At 42.7% G+C, this 26,017-nt stretch overlaps 1 long non-coding RNA gene and 1 pseudogene across 1 annotated transcript; one reads left to right on the top strand and one right to left on the bottom strand.

Annotated features, from left to right (window-relative positions):
- Nucleotides 1-23,415: 23,415 nt before the first annotated feature.
- On the top strand, nucleotides 23,416-24,077 carry LOC147944929 (transmembrane ascorbate ferrireductase 2 pseudogene; annotated as a pseudogene).
- A 108-nt stretch (nucleotides 24,078-24,185) lies between these two features.
- LOC109133118 (uncharacterized) lies at nucleotides 24,186-24,769 on the bottom strand. Its single transcript, XR_002038206.2, has 2 exons — nucleotides 24,713-24,769; nucleotides 24,186-24,574 (listed from the first exon to the last, which is right to left on the bottom strand). It is a non-coding gene; the product is annotated as an uncharacterized LOC109133118 (long non-coding RNA).
- Nucleotides 24,770-26,017: the final 1,248 nt, after the last annotated feature.

The raw sequence follows: 26,017 nt of genomic DNA on the forward strand, positions 1-26,017 counted from the left end.
TTCTAGATCGAAGTTCTAGAAAGTTAAGTCTCGTTTATTGCTTGTTCGCATATTGGTGTGAGGTTGTGTCTAGCGCTTAGTTTCTAGTTATTTCTCTAGTTACTAAGGCTTGCATGTTGCTTGTTTGTGATTGCATGTTGGCTTGTATGCCTTGCATGTTGCTTGTTAGTGATTGCATGTTGGCTTGTGTGCCTTGCATGTTGCTTGTTTGTGTTGCATGTTGCTTGTGTGCATTACATGTAGTTGTTTGTAGCTTGCATGTAGCTTGTGTGCTTTGCAGGTTTGTTTGGTTGTGTGTTGAGTTTGTGCAGGAGAAGACTTCCCCAATGACCGTAATCGGTGCGGATTACGAAGACTCGGAGAGACGGGATTGCAGCCTTGGGCCGAGTACTACACGACGGTGTAGGCGAGAGAGCCTGTTGAGAGGAACTCGCATGTGATGTTCTATACTCGCGTGCCTTTGTGGCTGTGAGTATAGGTGTTCACGGGTATGGGGGAAGTGATGAAGTGAGGAGGTGACGAAGCGTTGAGGCGTTAAAGTGAAGGAGAGAAGAGTTGTTAGCTTCCGCATGTGTATACTTTGATAGTATACTTGGAGATTGCTTGACTAACTTGCATGTTTTATCTTGCTTGTTTTTCTTGCATTTTGGTTTGCATGTAGCAGTTGAGTGCTGCATGTAGTTGTTGTTTGTTTAGCTTGCATGTTGTGTGTTGCTTGCTGGGGTTGGGGTTTGGGTTTTGGTTTCTTGTTAGGTTGCCGAACTCACTGAGTGATGTAGCACTCAAGACTCCATATTTTGTGTTGCAGGTAACCTTAGTGGGAAAAGCCTTAGCGGGGAGCACAGGACGTTAGGCCAGCCGGTGTAGAGTTGCGTTGCCTTTGCAAGTTGTTGTTTCTTTTTGTAAAATTTTATTAATCGTATTTTGGCCTTAAGCCTGGCGCCATCTTCGTAGTAATGTTTTATGAACTGTTTTATGAAGTAAATAAAGTTGAAAGTCTTTGTATTTAAGTCGTTTAATTTTGAAATGGTTCCAGCCTTGTCCGGGCCAACACAACGCACCAGGCAGCGAGGGTTGCAAAGCCTAAGCAGTCTCGGTCGCGGGCGGAATTGTGCTAGGGAGGACCGGTCGGGAAGTCTGCAGCTTCCGTCCCTCGGTCGGATCACCCCGGTGCAGTTCCCATAGTGGCGTTCCGTGGCTGTCCGTTGGCCTGCATGGTCATAGGACGGTTCGGGGGCCTTACACTCTCCCTGTAACATCCGTGAACCAAAATCCCGGTTTAGGGATTGCATCGGTCGATACACTATGTGCATCGGTCGATGCAAGGTTGTTTTTCTGCAGTTCGACTTAAGTTAAACGCTGCTTTTTGGGTTAGGAAAACCCTTAACCCGAGTTTTGTCTCATTAGTCATATTTAGCCGCTTTTGAGAGAAAACAAAAGAGAGAAAAAGTTCCCTAAGTGTTCTTGAGTGTTCTTGGTGACTTCTGGTGATTGGAGGCGTTTCCTGTAGAGATCTGTAGCTGAGATCGTTGTAGGAGCTTCCTAGAAGAGTGTTGTTGTTTGGTTAAGGTTCATAAACTTCTTGGCAAAGGTAAGTGCATGACCATGGCTTATCTAAGCTAGAGATCTCTCTGATTTGCTTGTTATGTGTTGTTAGGCTTGTTAGGTTGTTATTTGGGACGTTAGGAAGCTTTCTTGTGGCTTGGGATCGAGTTTTGTGGTTGTAGGAACGAAGATCCGGCGAGAAGCTTCGGGGAAAAACGATGCTCGGCATTGCATCGGTCGATGCACTTTGTGCGTCGGTCGGTGCAAGTGAGAGGACAACGCGTAAAACCTAGGGTTTTCGTGCTATGTCGAGCATGCATCGGTCGATGCAATGGTAGCATCGGCCGATGCAGGTTAACCTTGCATCGGTCGATGCATATCATGCGTCGGTTGACGCAACCCCAACTGGTGTCGGTCGATGCATGCTTGGTGTCGGTCGATGCAGAGTCCTGGTTTGTTATTGTTGATTGTTGATTGTTGGTTGATGGTTAGAGATGTCTCTATTTCTTGTGTGTATAGCCCATTAGACGGGAGGATTGCCTTACTGAGTGTTTATTAAATACTCATGCATTGAAATTTGTGTTTGTGGTGCAGGTAAAGGCAAAGTGTGATCGTGGAATCAAGGCAATGAAGAAGAGGATGTTCTAGGGACTCGATTGGTTGTTGTCTGGCATTGCTAGGTTGCTAGAGTTTGGTCATTAGAAATATTGCTAGGTTGCTGGTTCTCTGATTCCTGTTGTTTGGTATTTGGATATTGATTATGTTATAATGTTTGTTTATTATTGGATATTTATTGGATATTGGTATTGTTTATTTCCGTTGTTGGTTGTGATTGTGGTTAGGTGGCTAGCGGGTATGGGACCACTAGATGTAGTTTATTATTTGTTATTATTATTAATATTATTACTTATTATTAAAAAAAAAACGGGTCAGGTCGTTTCAATTTGGTATCAGAGCCCTTACGGTTCTAGGTTTGGGTTCACTAGGCTTTGTGTTGTAGATGTTTGGGATTTGCATGCTTTGATTGATTATGCGAGTTAGTCAATTGTGTGTGACATGGAGTCCTAGAACATCCTCTTCGAGCCTACTGTGTGGTTCCACGGTGAGTTTACATTTATGTGTTATAGTATAAATTGTTTGCTTAGTCTTATGTTCATGGTAGTGCAGATGGCTAGATATGGTGCGGTTGCTGGTCGTGGTCGTGGACGTGGTCGTGGTAGGGACAGAGGCCCAGCAGTGAGTGAGACTGCGGACCAGAGTTTGACAGTTGAGGGTGTTGGCGAGCCGCAGGGTGTCCAGAAGGATTCTAGTTGAAACGACCGACCTTTTTTTTAAAATAATAAATAATAAATAATAGTATATATAAATAGACTACAACTAGTGGTCCCATACCCACTAGCCACCTAACCACAATCACAATCAACAGCGGAATAACAATACCAATAACGATATCCAATAATAACCAATAACACTCCAATATTATAGCATAAGCAATATCCAAATACCAAAACAACAAGAAACATGAAACCGGCAACCTAGCAATGTTTCTAATGACTCAACTCTAACAACCTAGCAATGTCAGACAACATCCAATCGAGTCCCTAGAACATCCTCCTCTTCATTGCCTTGATTCCACGATCACACTTTGCCTTTACCGGCACCACAAACACAAATTGAGATGCATGAGTATTTGATAAACACTCAATGAGGCAATCCTCCCATCTACTGGGATATACACACAAGCAATAAGATCTCTACATGCCACAATCAACAATCAATAAAACAAACCAGGCAATACACAAAGCATGCAACATCCATCGTAGCTGAAAGAAGGGTGTCGACCGACACCAGATGGTGTCGATTGACACTGACAATCTGGTGTCGACCGACACCATACTGGTGTCGACTGACACCTTGCCCGACTCTCCCGAAAAACCCTAGTTTGTGTCGACCGGCACCTCCACATGGTGTCGATCGACACTCGCCAAAGTCTCGAGCCGTCCTCGTGTTGGTGTCGACCGACACCCCAACTGGTGTCGACCGACATCGTTGCCGAGCAGCGATTTCCTTCGATGAAAAATTCCGAATCTCGCTTCCAAAACAGCGACAAAATACCATAGAGAACTCAAAGAAACAACCACATAAGCACCAAATCGCATAAAATCTAGAGATCTTAGCTTAGATAAGCCATGGTCATGCACTCACCTCTTTGCAGGAAGATTCTGACCAATAAGAGCGAATTCCCTCACTCCTAGCAAGCTTCTAGCACCTTCCCAGCCTTAGATCTCCCAAGAACAGCAAGGAATCTCACCAATCTCTCTCAAAAGCTCAAGAACCAACTCTCTCTTTTGTTTTTCTCTAAAAACGGCGAAACAACACAAAAACACGACCCTAGGTCGTTTTCCCCCTTTTACAACTCGATTTTTAGGGATTTCCTAAACCAACCATGCAAACCGGACAATTAATAATTGAACCAACCAAACCAGCTACAACTAGTGTCGATCGACACCTCCTGTGGTGTCGATCGATACCCTCACCAAAATCTCACTAAAAGGTTTGCGGGTGTTACAATTCTCCCCCACCAATCTAGATTCGTCCTCAAATCCCGAACAACCATCAGCCAAGGACTCCCGTGCAACCGTCTCCACGGCCCGCACTCCTCCGACCGATCTACAGAAGGTCACCTCTAGGCGATAGACTCACGCTCCAGGCGTCATTTGCTCTCGACTTTTGGACTTCCTTTTTCTCATAGGCCTAAACCTTGAGTTTTCATTGGCTCCTCATCAGACCTAAGTCTGCACGCCAATGTTGGCTCCTCATGGGGCCTAAACCCGCATGCCATAATATATAAGGAAAAAATCCAAACTCGTCTCTCGGGTCGTCACCCTACAGCGCGCCTCCGGACCATCGTTCGAAGTCGATATACCAACCATACTCCAAAGTCACAAAGTCTCCGACTATGGCAGTACTAGGAGAACAAAAGTCCTCCAAGAGTCGCGAGCAAAAGATTCTGAACACGTCTGAGTCCTATCCCTATCCAGGTTTCCTTCCCGTGGCTCGCGTAAAACATCACAATGTCCTACCAGCCACATATCCCCTCACTGGAATACCTCATGACCACACAAGGATCATATACATGCCACAAGGACCGCCACTAAGGCCAAACAAAATGTCCTAAAGAGGACCGCCACCAAGGCCAAACAAAATGTCCTAAAGAGGACCGCCACCAAGGCCAAACAAATGTCCTAAAGAGGACCGCCACCAAGGCCAAACAAATGTCCTAAAGAGGACCGTCACAAAGACACTCTGGCTAAACAGCCCATCACAAAGACCATCTGTCCCGAAGGACCGTCACAAAGACCATCTGTCCCGAAGGACTGTCACAAAGACACTCTGGCTAAGTAGCCCGCCACAAAGGCCACGCAATTGGCTAAACAGCCCGCCACAAAGGCCACACACGGCTAAACAGCCCGCCACAAAGGCCACATAATGTCTAAAAAGACCGCCACACACGGGCACACTGACTCGAAAGTCCGCCACTATGGCCACACACAAGCCCCTCCCAGGCTCTCCACCGCTAAAATGGACAAATTCCAACTCCCGTAAAACTTTCCATATTTAGCACTTTCTATTTTTGGAAACTTTCCACTTTTGGAAACTTCTATTTCAAAAAACTTTCCTCCAAAACCCCGCCTCACGGAAACTTTGTACCCCGAACACCACCTCATCTTGTTACTGAGTCGCACAACCAACCACCCCAAGTGACCGAGTAACAAGAGAGATGGGCTGGAATGCTCCATTTCCGCTCCAGCCACGGATTACAGATGGGACCAGGCTAAACAAGCTCAAGTCGCGGCTTGCTTCTCATACCACTTCTTGAACCTTGCCTTCATCTTTGCCTCAGGCTCCCAAGTCTGCTCCTCAACACCATCACAGTCCCACAGGACTCTCATCTAAGGAATCTTCTTCTTCTGAAGTTCCTTGATCCTCCTCTTGAGAACCCTCACTAGTCTCGCCTCCAATGTCATGTTAGGCTGAAGATCCTCAGGAATCTTAGCCAACACCTGCTCACCCTCACGGAGACACTTTTGCAACATAGACACATGGAAAACCTTATGGAATGCACGCATCACCTCAGGTAACTCCAGCCTATATGCCACTGGTCCAACCCGCTCAATCACTCTGAATGGACCCATATACCTCGGACTCAACTTAGTCTCTGACAATGACCTGTTTGGATCCTGCAACATGGCCATCTTGAGGTACACTCTGTCTCCTACCTGAAACTCAAGATCTCTCCTCCTCCTATCAGCATAACTCCTCTGTCTATCCTGAGCCTCCTTCATGTTCAGCTTGAGAACCCGAATCTTCTCTGAGGTCTCCTGAACAAAACTAGCACCAAACATGCTCCTCTTCCCCACCTGAGTCCAGCATAATGGTGTACGACATGGTCTCCCATACAAATCCTCGTAAGGAGTCATCTTAATACTCGCCTAATAGCTATTGTTGTAAGCAAACTCTACCAGGTTCAGGTGATCTGCCCAATGGCCACCCCAATCCAACACACATATCCTCAGCAAATCCTCCAACATCTGAATTGTCCTCTCTGACTGTCCATCAGTCTGGGGGTGATAAGCTGTACTCATATGCACCTTAGTGCCCATCTCTGCCTGAAATGCCTTCCAGAACACCAAAGTGAACTTAGAATCCCTATCAGACACAATGCTTGCTGGCACCCCGTGCAATCTGACTATCTCTCTCACATACTTCTTAGCCAAGACCGCTGCTCCATCAGTCTTCTTAATGGCCAGAAAATGTGCTGACTTATTCAACCGGTCCACAATGACCCAAATAGCATCAAAAGTCCGTGACACTGGCAATCCTACCACAAAATCCATAGTGATCATATCCCACTTCCACTCACGAATAGGTAGACTCTTCAGTAACCCGCCAGGAACCTGATGCTCAGCCTTCACTAGCTGACACACATCGCACCTCGAAACCCAACTAGCCACATCCTTCTTCATCCCGACCCAACGAGAGTACCTCTTGAGGTCACGGTACATCTTAGTCGCTCCTAGATGAATGGATAACATGCTCGCATGAGCCTCTCTCCGAATCTCCTGCCTCAACTCCTCATCCTTGGGCACACAAACCCGACCGTGCACCAAGATAGTACCATTATCTGAGACCTGATACTCTGAATCCACATCCTTAGAGGCATTCACCAGCCCCAAATCCTTCTCCTGAGCCAACCTCACCCTACTCAGAAGATCTGCTCTATCTACTGCTTCCAAACCCAACGGTTCCTGTGAAACAACATAGAAGCTCAAAGCACTGATCTCCCCTACCAGAGACTCCATCTCCTGCTCCTGAGCCGAAGCTACCCTCTTCCGACTCAGAGCATCTGCAACCGTGTTAGCCTTACCAGGGTGATAGGCTATCTCCAAATCATAATCTGCCACAAGCTCCATCCACCGCCTCTGCCTCAAATTCAACTCAGGCTGAGTGAATATATACTTCAGGCTCTTATGATCTGTAAACACCTGTACCTTTACACCATAAAGATAAGATCTCCAAATCTTCAGGGCAAAAACTACAACACCCATCTCCAAATCATGAGTAGGATAGTTGCCTTCATGCGCCCGCAACTGCCGCAAAGCATAGGCAATCACCTTCCCATGCTGCATCAGAACACACCCCAAACCAACTCTAGATGCATCTGTATAAACCACATAGGGTTCTCCCTGCTCAGGCAAAGCTAACACTGGCACAGTAGTCAACATCTCCTTCAGGCTTGCAAAGCCTTCCTCACACTCTTCTGACCAAACAAAAGGAACATCCTTCCCTGTCAACTTAGTCATAGGACGTGCTCTGCTCGCAAACCCCTGCACAAATCTCCTGTAGTATCCCGCCAATCAAAGAAAACTCCTGATCTCTGTGGCATTCTGCGGTCTAGGCCAATCTCTGATAGCCTGAATCTTCTCTGGATCTACAGAAACCCCCTCTGCAGAAACAATGTGACCCAGAAAGCCCATCTCACGCTGCCAAAAACTACACTTGCTCAACTTGGCAAACAACTTCTGCTCCCGCAGCTTCTCCATAACTGCCCACAAATGCACTGCATGCTCCTCAGGGCTCTTGGAATAAACCAGGATATCGTCGATGAAAATGATGACAGACACATCCAGAAACTCCTGAAACACGCTGTTCATCAATCTCATAAACGCTGCTAGTGCGTTAGTCAACCGAAAGCCATCACCACAAACTCATAATGCCTATACCTAGTCCTGAAAGCAGTCTTCCTCACGTCTGCCTCATCTATCGGTATCTGATGATAACCCGACGCCAGATCTACCTTGGAGAACCAAGTAGCACCCCTCAACTGATCCAACAACTCATCGATCCTAGGAAGAGGATACTTGTTCTACACAGTGACCCAGTTCAAACCCCGATAATCAATGCACAACCTGAAACTCCCATCCTTCTTCTTCACAAACAACACTGGTGCTCCCCACAGTGATACACTAGGACGGATGAATCCCTTACTCAATAAATCCTCTGGCTGCTTCTTCAGCTCTGCCATCTCTGCTGGAGCCATTCTGTAAGGAGCCTTGGATAACGGTGTTGTCCCCGGTTCCAGTTCAATGGTAATAGGATCCGACCGAGATGGTGGTAATCCCTACAAAGACTGAAACACATCCTCAAACTCCCCCACTACCGGAATACCACTAACCGTAGACTTCCCCACTGACTCTGGCATAGATATAGTAACCGAATAAGCCTCACGGCCCTTCTTGATCATCTTCCCAGCCTGAATGGCTGAGATCACGAGACTCCCCGAAGTCGGTCTAACACCCTGAAAAACCAACTTCCCTCCTGAACGCTCGAACTCCACTCTACCCCGATAGCAATCCAAATGCACCTTATGCCGGTGCAACCAATCTATTCCGAGAATAACATCATACAACTCCACTAGACTGATAAGCAAATCCGCTAGCCACGACTCTCCTACGATCTGAATATCAATTCCTCTAGCTCGTCCAATCACTCTAAGGAACTCGCCTCCCGCAACTCTGACAACTCCTGCACGCTCTCCAGGTTCCCCGCTGATCCCCGCACACTCTGCACACTCTGGAGTAATGAAGCTACGCGAAGCTCCAGAATCAAACATAACATGGGACTTAAACCCGCCCACCAACAAGGTCCCTACACAAACCTCATGTGTTGAGAACCTAACACTTTATCACAAGAAACAAATACAATCTGAACCCACTAAAATTCACAAAGTTTAAGTACCAGAAATTATACTTGTGATCGCCGCGGCACTGGTCCCACCAGTCTCTGCTGTCGTGTAAACCCGTGGCGCCTGCTCAATCCGTGCCACCTACTGACCTCCAGGCTGCACCTGCTGCAACGCTGCCACTGCTGCCGGCTGCAACTTGGGACAAAAAGGCCTGATGTGCCCTGTCTCCCTACAATGATAACATACCCGAGGCCCTGTCGTCGGAGCACTCCTCTTGGGACAACTAGCAACCTTGTGATCCTTGCTCCCACAACCGAAGCAACTCGCACCACTCGCACCACTTCCTCTTGGTTCCCTGTGCAGGCCTACCGCCCCTGCTCGAACCACCCTGCTGCTGAGCCTTACTAGGCTGAACTGCTGGAGCACCCACCACTGACTGTGCCCGGATATCCTCCTCAATCTCTGCTGCAGTCTCAACCAGCTCTCCACGCGTAGCATAACTCTGCCCTCTACAGTGAACCCTCAAGTCATCACGTAGAGCCCTCAAAAACCTCCTGATCTGAGCCTCCTCAGACTCCATAGCCCGACCCCCATAACATAGAAGTCGACTGAACTCCAAGTCCAGCTCCCGCTTTGACCACGTCCCCTTAGATATCTGAAGGAACTGCACCTCCAACCGGTCCAATGCCTCCCTAGGGAAATACTTGCGGTTGAACTCCAAGACGAAGTCAGCCCAAGTCATCTCCCACTGCACTCTCCTAGCAGCCACTGATCTCCACCACAACTCAGCATCACCACCCAAATAGTAGACCCCTATGTCCACCCAAAACTCCTCAGGACATCTCAGAGTATGGAAGTTACGTTCCACACTCGTCCTCCATGCATCCGCAGCAGCAGGATCTGTACCACCCAAAAACCTCTCAGTGAATAGACCCTTCATCTCCTTGAGCATAGACAAATAACGTCCATGATCTCCCACATCCGCAACCATTGGCTGCCGCTCCTCCGCCACCACTGGTGGCACTACCTGAGCCTGAGCCGGTACCACTGGTGGTAACCGCTCTAACACCTGTGCTAGCATAGCCGCAAAGTCAGTACCAAAGACTGCACCCGCTGGGACTCCCACACCCGAGACCCTAGCATCACCGGCCACTGGAGCATCAACACCGCCCCCTCCTGCCACACTCACGGAATCCCCCGGAACACCCTAAGACTCACCAACACCCTCAGCTGTCACACTCTGGTCCTCGGTCTCACTAACCGCTGGGACTCAGCCCCTACCACGACCACGTCCGCGTCCACAACCACGTCCGCGTCCTCGACCATGACCAGCTACAGCATCACCTCTAACCATTTGCACTACCATGAACAGAAGGCTAAGCAAACAATTACTATTTAAACACAGAAATATAAACACACCGTGGAATCACACGGTCGGCTCGAAGAGGATGTTCTAGGACTCCATGCCACACACAATTGACTAACTCACATAATCAATCAAAGCATGCAAATCCCAAACATCTACAGCACAAAGCCTAGTGAACCCAAACCTAGAACCGTAAGGGCTCTTATACAAAAATGAAACAACCGACCTTTTTGTTTTTTTTAAATAATAAATAATAAATAATAGTATATATAAATAGACTACAACTAGTGGTCTCATACCCACTAGCCACCTAACCACAATCACAATCAACAGCGGAATAACAATACCAATAACGATATCCAATAATAACCAATAACACTCCAATATTATAGCATAAGCAATATCCAAATACCAAAACAACAAGAAACATGAAACCGGCAACCTAGCAATGTTTCTAATGACTCAACTCTAACAACCTAGCAATGCCAGACAACATCCAATCGAGTCCCTAGAACATCCTCCTCTTCATTGCCTTGATTCCACGATCACACTTTGCCTTTACCTGCACCATAAACACAAATTGAGATGCATGAGTATTTGATAAACACTCAGTGAGGCAATCCTCCCATCTACTGGGCTATACACACAAGCAATAAGATCTCTACATGCCACAATCAACAATCAATACCAGGCATTATACAAAGCATGCAACATCCGTCATAGCTGAAAGAAGGGTGTCGACCGACACCAGATGGTGTCGACCGACACCTTGCCCGACACTCCCGAAAAACCCTAGTTTGTGTCGACCAACACCTCCACATGATGTCGATCGACACTCGCCAAAGTCTCGAGCCGTCCTCGCGTTGGTGCGACCGACACCGTTGCCGCGCAGCGATTTTCTTCGATCAAAAACTCTGAATCTCGCCTCCAATATTCTCCAATCCGCTCCTTGCACTCCCAGAAGCCAAACCCAGCCAAAGCAGCGACGAAATACCATAGATAACTCAAAGAAACAACCACATAAGCACCAAATCACATAAAATCTAGAGATCTTAGCTTAGATAAGCCATGGTCATGCACTCACCTCTTTGCAGGAAGATTCTGACCAATAAGAGCGAATTCCCTCACTCCTAGCAAGCTTCTAGCACCTTCCCAGCCTTAGATCTCCCAAGAACAGCAAGGAATCTCACCAATCTCTCTCAAAAGCTCAAGAACCAACTCTCTCTTTTGTTTTTCTCTAAAAACGGCGAAACAACACAAAAACACGACCCTAGGTCGTTTTCCCCCTTTTACAACTCGATTTTTAGGGATTTCCTAAACCAACCACGCAAACCAGACAATTAAAATCCAAACCGACCAAACCGGCTACAACTAGTGTCGATCGACACCTCCTGTGGTGTCGATCGACACCCTCACCAAAATCTCAATAAAAGGTTTGCGGGTGTTACACTAGTGGCCAGTGATGCTAGGGTTCTGGGTGTGGGAGTCCCAACGGGTGGAGTCCCTGGTGCTGACTTACGGCTTTGCTAGCACAGTTGTTGGAGCGGTTGCCACCAGTGGTACCGGCTCAGGCTCAGGTAGTGCCACTGATAACTCTCTAATTTACATGTTTTTAGCATCATTTTTTGTCCATATTTTGCATTGTTTATACCCTTACCTTAGCATTTTTAGGTCATTAACTGTAGGAATTCACTTTTAGGCCATTTAGGGTGTTGCATTCTTGCATTTGCATACTTTGGATGAAAACAGGTGCTTTAGAGCCTAAAATGGGGAGAAACAAGGATAAATCCGAGCATGTACCCGAAGGAGCCATCGAGCTGGAAGAACAGTCCGAACCCCAACACGATCGAGGAGGATCCAAGAGCAGGAAGAACAAACTGAAGACCTACCCGAGGAGTAACCCGACCTTATCCTCATGTACCCCATCGAGTAGACCCTCAGGCAGGACTGGGAAGCTAGGTCAAAGGGGTTTCCATATATAACCCCCCCCCCTCTTCTTCCTCACAAACGAGCATGCCGCAGACCCTCAAACCAGAGAGCGAGAGCTTCTGTGAGAGAACAGAGCGACTCAAAACACTTTTCACTTTTTGTTAGGATTTATTTTATATCTTTTTCTCATTTCTTTAGATTTCTACTTTGTACTCTTATTTCTTTACTCTATCTTTTAATACATGCAATTTTCGTTCATATATGCTTTTATGTTTCTTGCTATGATTTCCGAGTAGTGTAGCAAAGTTTAAAGGGATGGGATAGATGATTTTGTGTTCTTGATCGGTTAGGATGTCTTAGTTTAATTGTATATGTTTTATAGATTCCCTTCTAGGTTGGTGTTCTTAATGCTGTCAACAAACCGAGAGGGTGAGATTGGATCAAAGGTGTTTACCACCGAGAGGTGTAGATGAAATGCTTGAATCAACCAATGCTAGAGATTTACTCACTTAGCCTAAGAAATTAGATGAGTAAGGGGTTCATTGAAAATAATGAATCAGTTCTTATTGCCTGCTTGGTCATGTTTCTCCAACGAGAGTTAGGTAGGGGAGTGATCAATGTTGATTGTTTCTATCACGAGAGTGTTTTAACAAGGTTTTAGAGATTCATTGTCTAGGGAATAATTTCTTGAGGCATATAAGATATCTGTATTGGTCAGGGACACTTAGGATTCGATTACCCCATCCTTAGAAGCTTTCGTATTTTAATTGCTTGCATTATTATTTGATAGGCTCAAATTAATCCCTAGAGCTACTCTCTCAAACAAGAGATCAATGTAGTATTCAGGGGTCGAATCCACAGAGACTCAAGATCAAACACAATGGATTATAGAGTTTATTATTACGCTAAACAAGTTAATTTATTTATTGAAAAAACAATGCAAATATTCAAATAAAAGTGTTGTGAATTCAGAAATTCAAAAGGTTAAGCCTAGGGAATTTCTCAGGTAATTATAAAATATTAAATCAATAAAATAATTAAGGTTCATGCAATAAAAATCAGATCTAGAACTCTAAACTTTTGGTAAAATAAATCAGTTCTCACTGCAATTATTATCTAAATTTAAAACCAGAAAATCCAAATCTCTTTGTAAAATTCTAAGTTAAAAATCAGGTTTAAGAACAGGTTTAGATAAGTTCACAAAATTATTAATTCAAATCTCTTTGTAAGAAATAATCTTTCTCATCAATGGTTTAATCAAGAAAACAATTATATTCTCATATCAATTTATTTCCCTAAGATAATAATTCTAGGTGATCAATCAAGAATTATTGTGAAGAACAACCACGGATGAAAATCATAAAAGATTAAGAACACTAAAAATCACAGATCTAATAAATCATAAAAACCCTGTGGAAAACCCTAAACCTAACAAGCAAATTACTCAGACATGTTCAATGAAAAACAAATCATAATTCTGAATAACATGCAATAGATATTGAAAAATAAAAGAGGGAGTTTAGAAATCTTCTCTCTACAAAGAATTCAGATCCTTTTCTTCTTAAAACTCTCAATAATCTTTCTCTCAAAAACTGCTAGAAAATAACTTAATGGTTTCTAAAACCCAAAAATAAAATATATACATCCTAAAACACGTCCAGGGGCTTATGTTGCAATTAGAGAAGACTTTGGGCAAATTTGTAAAACTTCCAATTCTTGTTCTCTCGTCGGCTAAACACGGGTGTCGTTCTATGCTCATGTGGTGTCGATCGACACCATCACTCTGATCCGACTCCAAGTTGATTTTCTTCGGTTAAATGCTCCAAAATGATCCAAATTGCTCAATCCGTGCCAAAATCCTAGATAACCTGTAAAGACTCAAAAACAACCTAGAAAACAAATGAAAAGACACAAAAAGCACACTTATATCATGGTAAAAAAACCGTAAAAACCATGATCTATCAACTCCCCCAGACTTAGCCTTTGCTTGCCCTCAAGCAAAATAGAAACTTAGACCTGTGAAAGAGGTTTGAAAACATAGAATTCACTCAACTACAGGTAATTGATCTTCGCACTCTTTATCGCCTTGACTCTCAAGAACTTACTTCATATACTTTGTTATTGAAAAGCATCAACAGTTGATGTTCATATATTTTACCATGTTTCCCCATAGTTTATTCACATCTTTTGCATCTTTTGCTACCCACTTTGACCATTATTGCAAAGCTTTAGGACCAATCATGCATTAGAGTTTAGTTGCATTGCATTTGCATCTTTTCATGCATAAACAGGTGATTTTGGAGCTTAAGGAGCATGGAAGCAATGCTGAGGAGAAGTAAAGCAATCATGAAGGGAAAGCAAGAGAGTTAAGGCTGAAGAACCAAGGTCCGGAGTCCAACTCGACCGCACACTCGACCAGACACTCGACCGTGTGCTGAGGAGGACTTGACCGAGTGGAGAATGCACGAGAGAAGCCAGCTCGACCTGCCACTCGACCGAGCACAGGTCGAATTGACCGAGCCGTTGACTATTTTGTCTTTTAGTATTTTTAGGGCTTCCACTCTCTCTCCTATATAAAGCCTTGTACCTGCAGCCACCAAAAGAGTCCAGCTTTTTAGATATTCTCTAAACCTAGTTTTTACCCTTTTGGGAATTATTCCTTTTGCACTGTTATTTTTCTGAGATCTTGTACTTGTTTTTAAGGAGAAAAGACTAAATTCTTCAATATTGTTGGTTTCATAACTTTCTTAATATTGAGAATTCGAGTTTGATTCTTTCACCAATATTGTAGATCTTTGTTTCATCTTTCTAATGATGCAAGTTTCGTATTTTTCTAGGTTTTTGACTTTGTTCATCATGTGTTCTTGTGAGTAGTTCTCTAGGATCTAGAGGATGGGTTAGGCTGGATTGATCTTGTGGTTTGTTTGATTTGGTCAAGCTTGATTGTTGTAGATCTCTTCTAGGCTAGATGTTCTGAATGCTGATCCTATATCTGAGAAGGTAGGGTTTGATTTCAAGCATCTTAGCATCACACCAATGTTTAAGGAGCATAGATAAAGCTAGATCTAGAGCTTACCATTAGGCTTGCTAAGATATTAGAGGTCTTGTTTGGTTTGAGATGTATTGCTTAATGCCTGCTTGTGTAGATTCTTTACTATGTGAGAACAAGTCTAGAAATGCATAGGTTTGATTGTTTCTTGCCATGAGAGTGGATGAAACTTGTCTTAGATTTATATGTCTAGAGATTAGCTCAAGTTGTTTGAGGTTTGTTGACCAAGTTAGATAACCACAATGATTAGTTCAGCCCATGAATCCCTCCTCAGGACCTTCTTTGTTTATTGATTTCTTAGTCTTAATCATGTTGCTAGCTTGTTGTTTGATTCGTTTTTGCATTGCTATGTTTTTATTGTGTTGCTCTGTTTTCGCGGATTTATCCCGCTCGACCCTCACTCGATCGAGTGCTTGCTCGAGTTCATCCCCAGAACTCTTGTTTATGATTTGTAGTTGTCCTGTCTTATCTCTTGTTTCATTCTGGTTGCATTTCTGTTGCATTTACTTAGTTTCCTGTTCATTACTAGACTTGCATTAGTTCATTAGCATAGTTTCTATTTCTGTTCTTGTTTCATAACTGCTATAATCATTCTGTTCCATTTACATTTAGCATCTAGTTCTTGTAGTTTTACTTTCCGCACTTTGCTTTTTCATCATAGGATTGTTAGTGACAAACATCCTTTACATTTGGCTTGACTTAGTCTCATATGCATGTCTTAATTGTTCACAAACACTCATATAGGATTGACACCTCTTATACTATAACTGCATAAGGGGAATTGAAACACCCTACCATCCATTCATTCATATCTCACCATTGCATACATTCACCATCATCCATTACACCAATTAAAATACTTGTTCCAATTTGGCGCCGTTGCCCATTTGAGTGTGTTTTTGTGACATTTAGGATCCATATTAGTCTAAGATTAAGTTCGTTTATACACTTGTGAATTTGCTGCACTCGAATCTTCTGTTGCTGGGTTGTCTTGAGTTTCAGGTACCCACTCGACCATCCACTCGACCGAGCAGTGATCGAGCACCTGATCGAGTCAGAAGCCGTATCTATTTAGACATCAGTTCCCAGTCGACTCGACCACCCACTCGAGCCTGCGCTCGACCGAGTACCTGTCTGAGTCAGTCATCATGTTTCACATCAGTATGTTCCATTCTGTACCATGGCAACATCAACCAGGATTCCAGGCTCAATGGTGTCACCCTCCAATGTTTCAGACCTCACATGCCCAAGAACCTGACTTAAGCGCTATGATGCAACAATTTTTGCTTGGGCAAGTAACTGGGCAGATTGAGGTTGCAAAGCAGTTTGATGAGCTGAACCAAACATTGAATTCCTATTCTAATGAACTAAACTCTACGGTCAAGTACATGGAGAGCTCCATTGCTTCTACTGCAGCTCCTAAGCCACACCAACTTCCTGAACAAGTTATTCAAAACCCAAGGGAGTTCACTGCAAAAGCCATTCATATCCTTGATGAAGAAGTCACTGAGGACAGTAAAGTTCAAGCTGGGGAGGATTGGTCATTTCTTGAAGCTTAGTGTGAAGATTGTGCAAAGCAGACTGAATCTGGCATTGCACTCGACCAAGTGCTCGAGCCTTCACACGACCGAGTGCCTGATCGAGTGGTTGATCAAGCTGAGGACACAGAAGTTGTTAAGCCTGCTAAGTACATTCCTCCTGTTTACAAACCACCTCTACCATTCCCAGGACGTTTCAAGGCACAGAAGCTTAAGGAATTAAGGGAAATCATTGAGAGAAAGGAAATGATGGCTTTGAACCAAGAGAAAGTAATGGCCATTCAACAAGAGGTTGTCATTGAGGAGAAGGAGGAAGATAGAGGACCTACTTTGGAAAAATATGCTCACAATCCTGCACTCAAGGACATGCTTCTTGAATTATCCAAGCAGAAGGCTCAAGACCAAGACATGAAGGATTTGAAAGAGATTGGGAAAGCTGTTATCCCAACCAAGCTTAAGGATCCAGGCTCATTCAACCTACCTTGCTCCATCAGCTACATGCACTTCAACAAGTGCCTATGTGATTTAGGAGCTTCAGTGAGCTTAATGCCATACTCAGTGGCTGAGAAGTTGGGATATGAATATTTTAAGCCTTGCAATCTCTATATTGGCCTAGCTGATTGATCCAAGAGGGATGTGCTTGGAGTGATTGAAGATTTCCCAGTAAAGATAGGGAACGCTAGAATCCCAACTGACTTTGTGATCATGAACATGGACCAAGAGCCAGAAGATCCTCTCATCTTGGGAAGACCATTCTTAGCCACAGCTGGGGCTGTAATTGATGTTAAGATGGGAACCATCAAGCTCCACCTTGCTAAAGACTTTACTATGAAGTTTGACATCAAGAATTCAACACATCAACCTACTATTGAAGGTCAGCACTTTGTGGTAGAGGAAAAGCTAGTTGTGAAATTTTTGAGGATGGAGAGGACCCTAGGATTAAAGGTTCAGCCCAAGCCAAGACTGTCCAAGAACTAAAGGGTCCAGTTCAAGAGCTAGCTGGTTTAGTGAAGGAACTTCAAGCTCAGCTCAACAAGAGGTCTTTAAAGAAGGCAAGACCAAGACTCAAGTTTAAGAAGAAACATGGTTCAATTTTTAAGGAAGTAGTGATCAAGAAGGAACACCAAGGTTATCAAGTAGAACCAGGGGGATTTCATCACCTCCTTGGTTTCCAAACCAAGCTTAAAGAGCTATAGAAGTCAAGCTTAGTGACTCTAAACAAGCTCACTAGGGAGGAATTCCCTAAGGTATCCCTGTATATATTGCTTTGCCATTTTGGTATTTTGATTTTTGCTTTAGTGTTTTCGAGATCAGGGAAGCAAAGGAGTCTGAATAGAAGAGGAAGGGACAGGTAATGGACACACGCGGTCCAGCTCGACCCCTCCCACTCGGACACGCACTCGACCGAGTCACGGTCGATCGCCATCGTCGAGCTGCCCCAATCTCCATCTCCAAGTCACCAACAAGACCCCAACTACTCCTATGACAACATGCAGATGGATGTGGACAACTTCTTCCACAACCCCTAAGGTACCACTATCACCTTTACTTGTAAATATCATTGCATTTCATATTTTGTTTAGTTTTGTTTTTAAGCTTGAATCCTCTTACAAATTTCTTTCACACAGGGGACTGTGTGATTTAAGTTTGGGGGAGGGTTTGAGATAATATTTGACATTGTGTTTTGTGATCTTATTTCAAATTTTTAGCATCAACATATTAGTATTTGCATAAGCATCTAAGGCATAGAAAAACCATAAAAATTTGAAAAATTTTGAAAAAATCTTTATAAAAAAAAGAGTGTTCATGTAGTTTGCATTGCATATTAGGATCTTGTTTAGCATGTTTCATATAGGATTGTATAATATTTGCATTAGGGATCTATGATGAGTTTGCCTTGGTAGCTTGCTTATTCACTAGACTAGGATCAATGCCCAAGTTAATAGTACTTTGATGCTAGTTGAGTGGTTAGAAGCATAAGATTGAACCAAGCCTTGAATTCCTGCATTGTATTTGGTCAAAATTGAAGCATGTTGAGATTTGAAACCATTTCCTACTTATAAGAACCTAATATTGACTTATAATTATCAATGTGTGCATTGCTTTAAACTCATGGATACCATATACATATTTGGATCGTCTTTCTCCTTTTTACCACTCTTGTTGATCCAAGTAGCTGATTAAACCATTGAAATCAGTTTCCATACCCCTAAACCAACCCTTCTTTCAAGCCATGTTTATTCTTGTGTGTGTGAGGCCTATTTTTGGGATTGAGCTTGGTAGAAAGTGTTAGGTTTGAACTGACAAGAGTAAGACCTTGTGTAGTTCTAGTTTGCATTTTTCAAACTAGATAAGACTAGGTTGTTCACTTGTTGGGTTTGGGACTTGGCTGTTATGAAAAAAAAAAAAAGAAAGAAAAGAGAACAAAGGGTAGAGTCTTTAAGAGGAGATTGAGTTTAAACAAAGTCTAGTGAAAGGATGGGAAGTAAAAAAATTCGTTGTAGTTGGTTCTAGTTAAAGAAAGGAAAAGAAAGAAAAGAAAAATTTAGCAAAAAGCTTGTAAGTCTTAAGAATAAGAAGAAAAGAGAACCATAGCAAATAAGTAAGAATCCCCCATCCCACTAGAAAGATCAATTAAGAAACCTCTCCTAAGACTTGAAAACCAAAAGAGAAAAGGGTGAAAGAGAAAAGAAGAAGTTAAAGGGTAGCACTAGGATCATTTGGGTTTAGATTGCTAGGGTAAACACTTTGGGTGCTTTTGGGTAGACAAGGTTTTATTCTTGTATGTGTCTAGGTGTTCTTACCTTTAGCATTCTTCTAAAGCTCAATCCCTTTTCATGAGAGAACCTTGATATTGATAAGCCCTACTCTAAAAAGAGACCATCATTGTTTCAAAGCCTTTATCTCCAAGCCAAATTAGTTTAAGCATTGCATAGAATTGATTCATGTTCTTGTTATGAATGTTAAACGAAATGGTTGATTTGAATGCATGTGGATATCTAAGGCTCAAATCAATAAAGGTTGTGATATGCTTGTCTAAAGTCTTTAAGTACAGCTCATTCAACTTGCATCTTAGTATTAGTAACTTGGACATTGATTCTAGATGGTCTATTTGCAAGCTTTAGGAGCTGAGATCCCACTTTCAAACCTCACCTACCTTCTTATGTCTTGATTATTTGCTTGAGGGCAAGCAAAGACTAAGTTTGGGGGTGTTGATATTCATATATTTTACCATGTTTTCCCTTAGTTTATTCACATCTTTTGCATCTTTTGCTACCCACTTTGACCATTATTGCAAAGCTTTAGGACCAATCATGCATTAGAGTTTAGTTGCATTGCATTTGCATCTTTTCATGCATGAACAGGTGATTTTGGAGCTTGAGCATGGAAGCAATGCTGAGGAGAAGTGAAGCAATCATGAAGGAAAAGCAAGAGAGTTAAGGCTGAAGAACCAAGGTCTGGAGTCCAACTCGACCGCACATTTGACCAGACACTCGACCGTGTGCTGAGGAGGACTCGACCGAGTGGAGAATGCAAGAGAGAAGCCAGCTCGACCTGCCACTCGACCGAGCACAAGTCGAGTTGACCAAGCCATTGACTATTTTGTCTTTTAGTATTTTTAGGGCTTCCACTCCCTCTCCTATATAAAGCCTTGTACCTGCAGCCACCAAAAGAGTCCAGCTTTTTAGATATTCTCTAAACCTAGTTTTGGGAATTATTCCTTTTGCACTTTTATTTTTCTTAGATCTTGTACTTGTTTTTAATGAGAAAAAAACTAAATTCTTCAATATTGTTGGTTTCATAACTTTCTTAATATTGAGAATTCGAGTTTGATTCTTTCTCCAATATTGTAGATCTTTGTTTCATCTTTCTAATGATGCAAGTTTCGTATTTTTCTAGGTTTTTGACTTGTTCATCATGTGTTCTTGTGAGTAGTTCTCTAGGATCTAGAGGATGGGTTAGGCTGGATTGATCTTGTGGTTTGTTTGATTTGGTCAAGCTTGATTGTTGTAGATCTCTTCTAGGCTAGATGTTCTGAATGTTGATCCTATATCTGAGAAGGTAGGGTTTGACTTCAAGCATCTTAGCATCACACCAATGTTTAAGGAGCATAGATAAGGCTAGATCTAGAGCTTACCATTAGGCTTGCTAAGATATTAGAGGTCTTGTTTGGTTTGAGATGTATTGCTTAATGCCTGCTTGTGTAGATTCTTTACTATGTGAGAACAAGTCTAGAAATGCATAGGTTTGATTGTTTCTTGCCATGAGAGTGGATGAAACTTGTCTTAGATTTATATGTCTAGAGATTAGCTCAAGTTGTTTGAGGTTTGTTGACCAAGTTAGATAACCACAATGATTAGTTCAGCCCATGAATCCCTCCTCAGGACCTTCTTTGTTTATTGATTTCTTAGTCTTAATCCTGTTGCTAGCTTGTTGATTGATTCGTTTTTGCATTGCTCTGTTTTTATTGTGTTGCTCTGTTTTCGCGGATTTATCCCGCTCGACCCTGCACTGGATCGAGTGCTTGCTCGAGTTCATCCCCAGAACTCTTGTTTATGATTTGTAGTTGTCCTGTCTTATCTCTTGTTTCATTCTGGTTGCTTTTCTGTTGCATTTACTTAGTTTCCTGTTCATTACTTGTCTTGCATTAGTTCATTAGCATAGTTTCTATTTATGTTCTTGTTTCATAACTGCTATAATCATTCTGTTCCATTTACATTTAGCATCTAGTTCTTGTAGTTTTACTTTCTGCACTTTGCATTTTCATCATAGGATTGTTAGTGACAAACATCCTTTACATTTGGCTTGACTTAGTCTCATATGCATGTCTTAATTGTTCACAAACACTCAGATAGGATTGACACCTCTTATACTGCAACTGCATAAGGGGAATTGAAACACCCTACCATCCATTCATTCATACCTCACCATTGCATACATTCACCATCATCCATCACACCAATTAAAATACTTGTTCCAACATTCCTTACTCAAATCTCACAATCCTCTGGAATCTCTAGTCTCACCATTGTCATCTCATTACATAAGCAAGTACAGGTGAGTTCTTACCTTGGTGCAGTGGCATATGGACTGTCTTCAGGCCAAGACATTCTTCTTACATCTCCTTTCCTCTCCCTTTTCTCACTTCCAAAGAGTTGATTTCTCTCAAATTGTTTTTTTTTTTCTGAATCAAAGGTGTAAGCGAATACCGGGGTCATCGGTAATTTACCTACCTCTCGCTTCCAAGCTTTGTGTGATCATTTGACTCAAGAGTAGAATAAAGAGGTCACAGGTAATTTACCTACCTCTCTAAACTGATCAAAATCATCTCATCTTTTCCTTTTTTTTTTTTAAGCACTGAAGGGAAGAGAGAGGGGAGACATACTTTGAAAAATTGCACTGTCTTGTATGGCCTGAAGAATAGCTCTAGTCCACTGATTTCCAACCCCAAACCCAAAGTAAGAGATTAAGTCCGGTTAAACTCCTGATAAAAGTTGAGACAACGTTGGTTTAACCAGATATCCTTTAAATAAGGGCTTTCGGGATTGTTGATACAGCTCATAGTCGTTTCCACACTTCAGTTCTGAGCTCAAGCTTAGTCAAGAATCATTAGAGTGTTAGCCAAAGAACAAAAACCATTAGTTAGAGATCATAATTCCAAACAGAAAATTTTGAAAAATTTGACTCAATAAAAACAAAACTACGTTTTAACACAAGTTAGTAGTTAGTACTAACCTCCCCCAGACTTAAACAACACTGTCCCCAGTGTTATCAAGCAAGGGAAAAGGAAAGAAACAAAAATGTGTTGAAAAATTGTAATGAAAAGATGAACGTGTCTCATTTACCCATCGGTGTCGACCGACACCATTGCAGTGTCGATCGACACCCTCGGCGAATGGTGAATTCTTGGCCGAAACTCCTTGTTAGTTGCAGTTAATTGTGTTCATGTGTTGTTGGATCAATCTTTTGATGTTAATTCTGTTAAGAAGCACTCAAACACAAACACATGTTAAAAGCAACATGATAGATAGATAGTTCATAAGTTCAAACAAATTTCAAACACCAACTGACTCAATGCAAGAATAAAAATGACTCAATCCTAAAAAGCGAAAAAGATAAAGAAAACCATAATCAGAAGCTAAGCGTCAGCAGGCGTACATAATCATCAACAAAGACGGGAGCAGGTGTTGGGAGGACGCTGAAGGTGACCTGCTCCTGGTAGGACGAATGCAGCCACACTGAGACAAGCGAGTCATGCCATTCCAGATGACACAAAAAGTAGAAACCACATACGTTTGATGAGCTCCCTGGTCCATAGTGGCAGGATCCTGCGGTGGCTCCGGAAACTCAAATGCCGCAGTCCCAGAAGAAGAACCAATCTCAAAACCTCCAGCAGGGTTAGTAGCAGGTGCAGCAGCAGTAGCAGTCCGCGGAGTGCGATGGCGAAGGGAAGGAGGAAAAGCAACATAGTCATCAGCAGAAGGGAGAAAACGTAACTGCTTAGGATCACTACCAATGGTAGTAAGATCAGGTCGCGGAAGGCAAATAAAGTGCTCCCCTGCTTCATCAACAAACCTCCACAATAAACCAGGTTTCAGCCAATGTGTACTCTTCAGATACTTCTCATCCATGAGAACTCTCTTAGTGAAAACGCTGTAACCATCAAAAGGAATTCTCTTGAACTGAAGAATAGTAGTGATAAAGCTCCCTACACTCTCTGTCTTAGTGCCAGTACCCACAAATGGCTTGGTCTGCAGATCAACCAAGTGGCTGGTGAAAATAGCCCCAAAGTTGAGCCTTTATTCTAAGCCTTATCGGAGTATGGGCGGCTCTCAAGTTCCATATTGACAAAGGTATAGAAAATTTCTACAGTCTCCATTCATGGCTCGGCCTTGCTTGCCTCTTTCTCTTTGCCTTCCAGGTATACTCTCTTCTCTTAAAACAATAATCTTCATTACTCGAATAATTAACCAAGAACTTGAACCTATTATTACAAACAGTGGGCAGCAGGGTTTGTGACTTATTGGTACCCGGGCGGTTCAAGAAATAGCCGAGTCAGTTTGGTGCCATGGCATGTGTTCTTAGGGATTTACATATATGCATTGGCCTTGGTGACTGCAACCACAGGGATACTTGAGAAGTTGACATTCCTGCAAGTTAATCAGGTGATAACTCGGTATTCCACAGAGGCAATGTTAGTCAACACAACAGGCGTTCTGATTCTTGTTCTTGGCGGTTTTGTGATACTCGGTGTGGTTACTCCGGTTAATGGCAAGGATCAAGTTCTCACACAATAGAGTGAAACCTCAAAAAGATCTCTTTTAGCATTTTGACCTATCAAAACATTGTTACTTTTAGAGACGAATTGTGATGTAATTGAGTCTTTTTTGAAGTGATTTTACGCCGGTGCTTATCCTATTGTATTACATATTTACAAGCAAAGCATGATAACACATGAAAGCCTCTAAGATAGATTGGCATAGAATCTGAGAAACAAAAAAACAATTGGCATAGAATCTGAGAAAGATTTGTATCAACCTCCATGAGAAGATGGAGAATAAGAAGCCTCACTCATACATCACAGACAAAAGAAAAACATCACCGATACCGATAAAATTTTCCCGGAGAGGCGGATGATGGAATCGCACTCTTCACAGAGTCAAAAAAGTTTCTAAAAACATGTCAAGGCCAAAAAAAAATGACTCCGGTACTCAGTAAAAGAAGCGGATGAGGGAGGCAGTGCCGGTAGTTATTCTATGCGGGGTTGTGACGAGAAGAGCCTGAGCTAGAGGAAAGGGTTGGAGAAGAAAAGCTTTCGCAAAAATGAGCTTTGTTGCTTAGACAAGCAAGTGTTCTTTCTGATATTCTCTCACGATGACAGGGACACTTGTGGGAGGTACCTGAAAAAAGAAAACATGGTCAGTGTTCGATGGTTTGAGCTTCTGAATGAACTGAGAAACTATATTACATGAGTTCTGTTTAAGGATGCGACTTGAGGACTCTAATGCTATGTTTTTAGAGGCGATGATTAATCTTACCATGCCATAATCTGTGATTATCATGGAAATGTAATCTGAAGGTGTACCATCATATATGTCATTAGAAAAATCACAAAACGGGTTTAGTGGCAGAGAAGAACAGTTTTAACAGAACTTGTAGGCTTCACAACATACAAGCACATGAACACGGGCGGTTTAGGGTTTGTGACTTATTGGTACCCGGGCGGTTCAAGAAATAGCCGAGTCAGTTTGGTGCCATGGCATGTGTTCTTAGGGATTTACATATATGCATTGGCCTTGGTGGCTGCAACCACAGGGATACTTGAGAAGTTGACATTCCTGCAAGTTAATCAGGTGATAACTCGGTATTCCACAGAGGCAATGTTAGTCAACACAACAGGCGTTCTGATTCTTGTTCTTGGCGGTTTTGTGATACTCGGTGTGGTTACTCCGGTTAATGGCAAGGATCAAGTTCTCACACAATAGAGTGAAACCTCAAAAAGATCTCTTTTAGCATTTTGACCTATCAAAACATTGTTACTTTTAGAGACGAATTGTGATGTAATTGAGTCTTTTTTGAAGTGATTTTACGCCGGTGCTTATCCTATTGTATTACATATTTACAAGCAAAGCATGATAACACATGAAAGCCTCTAAGATAGATTGGCATAGAATCTGAGAAACAAAAAAACAATTGGCATAGAATCTGAGAAAGATTTGTATCAACCTCCATGAGAAGATGGAGAATAAGAAGCCTCACTCATACATCACAGACAAAAGAAAAACATCACCGATACCGATAAAATTTTCCGGGAGAGGCGGATGATGGAATCGCACTCTTCACAGAGTCAAAAAAGTTTCTAAAAACATGTCAAGGCCAAAAAAAATGAATCCGGTACTCAGTAAAAGAAGCGGATGAGGGAGGCAGTGCCGGTAGTTATTCTATGCGGGGTTGTGACGAGAAGAGCCTGAGCTAGAGGAAAGGGTTGGAGAAGAAAAGCTTTCGCAAAAATGAGCTTTGTTGCTTAGACAAGCAAGTGTTCTTTCTGATATTCTCTCACGACGACAGGGACACTTGTGGGAGGTACCTGAAAAAAGAAAACATGGTCAGTGTTCGATGGTTTGAGCTTCTGAATGAACTGAGAAACTATATTGCATGAGTTCTGTTTAAGGATGCGACTTGAGGACTCTAATGCTATGTTTTTAGAGGCGATGATTAATCTTACCATGCCATAATCTGTGATTATCATGGAAATGTAATCTGAAGGTGTACCATCATATATGTCATTAGAAAAATCACAAAACGGGTTTAGTGGCAGAGAAGAACAGTTTTAACAGAACTTG

This window comes from Camelina sativa, chromosome 5 (genome assembly GCF_030686135.1).
Source record: "Camelina sativa cultivar CO46 ecotype springtype chromosome 5, ASM3068613v1".
NCBI lineage: Eukaryota > Viridiplantae > Streptophyta > Magnoliopsida > Brassicales > Brassicaceae > Camelina > Camelina sativa.